Here is a 5,273-nt window from a genome sequence, read left to right as displayed (position 1 = left end):
GTGTGGGGATGACGGTGTGGTTTAAGTATGTGCTTCCATAGGCGACTCACCTTCATTTTTTTGAGGGATTCTTCATTTGTTTATTGAGAGGATGGGATTAACTAAAAAATGTCATTTTGGATACCTTTTGCTTCAGAATCAGAAGAAACATAAGGCGCCTTTTGGTCTTAGGAAAACATTGCTTCAGATTCAAAATATACATACAAAGCAATGGTCCTTGCAGCTCATGGACATCACGGACGTCGTGCAGTTACCCCAGGAGGAGAAGGACCCTGAGGTGCAAGAGGCCGCATAGTGGATGGTGCAGGTGTGCGGGGACCTCAAAAATGACCGATAGGTGCGGGAGATGTTCCATCAAATCATGCGCACCAGGAAAGAAATCCTCGACTACTTGAGTAGGCCAGACACCAACAAGTGATCCTGGTGTTGTGTCATATACTCAAATACTGCGCTCCACCTAATGTTGATTGAAATAAGGTAGCTTCCTTTACATAAGTTAGCGCCTACATCTAGATGTTCTTCATGAATCTATGACCTTCTAATAGATCAAGCCAGTTAGTTGTATTTGGTTAATTCTTTTTTTGTTAAGTCGAGTTTTGGCAATAGACTGGTACATATGGTTGCTTTGTTCAATTTGGTGATTATTATCTTGAGAATTTGCAAAGTGTCATTTAGATTGGGGGATAATATGGGATCTGTAGTTTCCAAAAACTATAATAATTCAACACGGGAGAGAAGAGGGGAGTGGGGAACAAATGCAAGGAAAAGAGTGAATTTATTGTAATAGGGGGAGATAAAGATATGTATGTTACTTTTGATATGTAGTTTCAAAAAACTACAATACATTTAACACATGAGAGAAGAGAGGAGAGTGAGGGAAAGAGTTTGATTGTAATGGAGGACAGAGAGGGGGAAGGGGGAGGGTTTGAAATTCAACGTGTATAGGGTGGGTTAGAAGGAGAGATTGTGAGTCAAATGTGCAATTGACAATGATGATGAGCTTGCATTGTGGAGGCAGACATAGTGAGTGAATGCACAATTGGCAGAGATGACGAGCCTGCATTCGGGAGGCGGAGTTAGTGGGTGGAAGAAAAGTGATTCAATTGTAAACAACCGTCTATTGTACTACAGATTTGTATACATGAGGATCATAAAGTATGTGTTAGACGATAAGTGTTGAACCACCTAAACATATATTGCCCCTTGCAACGCACGGGTAATTAACTAGTGCGAACTAAAAAGGACAGGAGGAAGTACCAAGAAATCCACAATGATTAATCTATAGCGTTGGGTAGAGCTATAATCTTGGGAGGCAGTTAATGCCGATGGCTCAAGACACGATTGCCTTGCATGCATTGGCTCATCTTTTTTTTAGTGGATGCATTGGCTGGTTCTCTAATATAGGACATCGCTATTCGGTTCTGCATGCGAAAATAATATTTCAAAGTGTGAAATATTTTGAAACAAAAATTTGGCGCATACATCTCGACATTATATGTGTGCACGTCAAGTTTCGGAGAAAACCGATATTTTTTGTGCCTTGTGTAAAAAATACAAAATGATGTCTTGTAAAAATCATTTTTTAATACCGGATTTTGTCTTTTTCACACATGACACACAAGCTATCGGTTTTTCACAAAACGACTTTGTGAATATGTACAATTTCGAGATGTACGCCTCCGTGGGTGGCCATCAAATGACTGCTGCCCTCTCTGCATGAAGAGCAAGAGTGCTGTACACACCTGTCCGTACATTGTCGATACACACAACATTTGTGGCGATGCTTCAAATGGTTCACAGGAGATAACTTTATCACGCCGGATGCAAGTCACGGTAGCACGGAAGACTGGTGGTTGAAGGCTAGGAGCAGGGTGCCCAAGCTGGTTTGCAGAAACTTTGACACGGTCATCATTCTCATCCACAGGAGGCTGTGGAAGGAAAGGAATGCTAGGATCTTTGACCACACCGCCAGTAGCGTCGATAGAGTGTTGGACCAGATTAGAGAAGATCTTCAAGTCTGGAGGGCAGCGGGGTGTGTTGTTGATCTTGCTATGTAAAAGCCTCTTTTAAAAGCCTCTAGTAGTTGGGGCGTTCTATCCTGGGTGTAGCGTCCTCGGGAGGTCTTTCAGTGCTAGACCGCCTAGCCTGTCTGATCTTATTGTACTCTTCACTTCTTTCTAATAAAATTCGGCCAATGGCCCTTCGAGAGATATACGCCTTCGCTTTTTGTTTGGATTTTTTTGACATTTCAAAGTATGTTTAAAACACATTTTTAAAACCAGGAACGCGCGCTCCCATGTGCCAAAACCCACTCTCGTCGCTTATATTATACTCCCTCTGTCCCAAAATTCTTGTCTTAAATTTGTCTAAATACGAATGTATCAAGTCATGTTTTAGTATTAGATACATCTATATCTAGACGAATCCAAGACAAAAATTTTGGGACGGAGGGAGTACTTAATTAATTAATTCAGCCATCGCTCCTGCATGCCGGCTCGTTGCAACGCCTCAGAGAGAAAGTCTCGTGTTTCTGGAGCAGTCTTCAAATAACGTACGTGCACTCATGCCGGTCTGCCCTTGAAATCCTGGACGGTGGTAATAGGTCTTTAAGCTGCGCTGCAAATTAGCCAACAGAGAGCTTGCTTGATTAAGTTGTTGGGCTGTTTTGGTGAGAGCAGAAGGTCTTGTGTTCGAATCCCACTACATGCTAAATATTTTTGGATTTTCCACTATTACTGTTTCATTACTGCAGAGAGAGAATGTTCGCTGCTGGGCCGGCCCAGTTGACCTCCCAGGTATGCGGCTGTGTACAGAATTGTATTTTGCAAAAAGACTATCCTTTCTAAAAAAATGAATTTGTAAAAGGACCATTCTACCCTTTATTATGAAGAGTTGTGGAGAGATCTCATCCCTTGATATATTTATTAGGGGGTTGTACCGAAGCCAAAGTGCATCTAGAAAACTTGTAACTGTGGTCATGGTCGAGGGTGAGCAGAGCTAGCTAGGTATCCAGACGGCTCCACCACTACCACTACCGGACTCGCGGTCTATGCCTACGGCCAGGGGCCGTCGGCATAGGTCATTTGCCGTCGGCATAGATCTATGCCTACGGCTGCCGTCGGCATAGACCCGTCGGCGTAGATATCGTCAGCGTAGTCTTGTCAGACTGTCGGCGTAGTACAGCCGTCGGCATAGGGACCTATGCCGACGGCCGGGGTCAGCCGTCGGCAGTGTTTTCCCGTCTGACGGCAACGGACGGCGCCATTAAAAGCGCCGACGAGTCATGGGACGCCACGTGGCAGAGGTACGTCGGCTTGGCCGTCGGCATAGGTAGAAATCTATGCCGACGGCCTAGCCGTCGGCGTACCTCTGCCACGTGGCGTCCCGTGGTGCTCCTGGTGGCAGTGCTATGCCTACGGCAAAGCCGTAGGCATAGATGGAATCTGTGCCGACGACTTTGCCGTAGGCATAGTCCTGCCACGTGTCTTTCCCTGGTTTCTCCTGGCGGCAGGGCTATGCCTACGGCAAAGCTGTCGGCATAGATGAAAATATATGCCGACGGCATTGCCGTAGGCATAGATCTGCCACGTGGCAAGCCCTGGTAACTCCTCGGCTTATATATGCCGACGGCTTTGCCGTAGGCATAGTTTTTTTTATTTTCCATGTTTTCTCTTTTTCAATTCATTTGACAGCATTTCAAAGCAGAATAATATGGAATTATGCAGAAATATGATAGTTCAACATCTAAACATACTCAAGTTCATCATCATCATCTAAACATAGTCAAGTTCATCATCATCATCTAAAGATCATCACCGGCGGAAGTTCATGAACATAAAAGTAGTGCAAGACATGGAACATCATAAAAGTAGCAACATGAAAGGCATGGCACGACGGCCACATGCATGGAATCATCATCGACATCAAGCAAGACCACCTCCGCCAAAACCACCACCAAGACCACCTCCGCCAAAACCACCACCACCAAGACCACCTCCGCCAAAACCGCCACCGCGACCACCATCACTCTGCCAGATCGGAGTGACTGGGGTCGACGGAGCAGTAGTCGAGCCACCGGTCCCCTACATGTTTCAGAAAAGATTCTAACGGTAAATATGATATGATAGTGTTGAATGAACGAGAACTAGTTTGCCAGTAGTTAGGCAAATGTACTAACCGGACCATCACTGCCTAGTGCCACCCATTCATCGAACGTGGGCACGTGTGGGGGTTCTCCCGCAGGTGGTGGTGGGGGTCCCATTTGTGGTGGATCCGTGCGATTACTCCAAGACGCCAACATAGCCTGGATGTTAGTTAAACAAGCAAACTAGAAGGTCAGAAGGAATGAAAGTGCAAAAATTTAGCTTGGTTTTAAGAGGGCAAAACTAACCGCCATCATCTGACGGTTGTAATCATCATTTGCCTTCACTCGTTGCAAGTACTCTCGCACCTCGAGATTCCTATGCTCGACAAAGGCCTTATATGCCTACATAATTTAGGTTGTTTCTAAGTGAGCAATGCTGAAAATGAACTGAGAATGCTAGAGAGAAAAAGATAAAGGGGAAGTACTTACAGCATGCTGGCGGGCTAAGGGAGTCTGTGAACACCCCGTACTCTCTAACTGGCTCGGGTTGGTAGACCGAAGCCGTGTGTACGAGATCGAAGGAGTTATCAAGCCATTGAAACACAGATACCGGCCATGTGACTTCCCCTGGATGGCCACCACCGCCGTGTCGTCGATCTAATACTGGGCGACCTCAGGAATAGGAACATCCGGATGCAACTTCTGATAGTGCTGAGTGTAAGACTCCAGGTGCTCCTCGGTCTTGCCGTAGTACTGGCTCTCGCCCTCCTTGGGATGACTCCGCTCGCGGGCCAGCTTCCACGACTCAATGTCTGAGAGCAGCCTCTTCAACTTGTCCTCCTACAATGTCAAACAGAAGTTAGCCATACATAAGAACATGACGGTAAAGAAGAACAAAAATGCATCATGCATATAGATATACCTTCATGGCCTTGAAGCCCAAGTGGTTCCTGTTTCCTTGGCCGTGTGTCCCGTCTTTTCCACGGTTAGCCCGGGCCTTGATGCTCTTGGCAGCAAACTCTGCATCGTCGCCGAGCCACCTATCCACCAAACTCGCCCATCCGTCATGCCTTCCATAGCACCAACGAGGAACAACCTATGCAAATTTTGGAATCATGACATGTGAGCACGAAACATATACTTGACTGCTTGAAACAATGATAAGTTAGTAATAGTTACCATCATGAAC

The sequence above is a fragment of the Triticum dicoccoides genome, chromosome 3A (genome assembly GCF_002162155.2).
Source record: "Triticum dicoccoides isolate Atlit2015 ecotype Zavitan chromosome 3A, WEW_v2.0, whole genome shotgun sequence".
NCBI lineage: Eukaryota > Viridiplantae > Streptophyta > Magnoliopsida > Poales > Poaceae > Triticum > Triticum dicoccoides.
The sequence above is the reverse complement of the archived record's forward strand: the minus strand, read 5'-3'. Positions refer to the sequence as shown.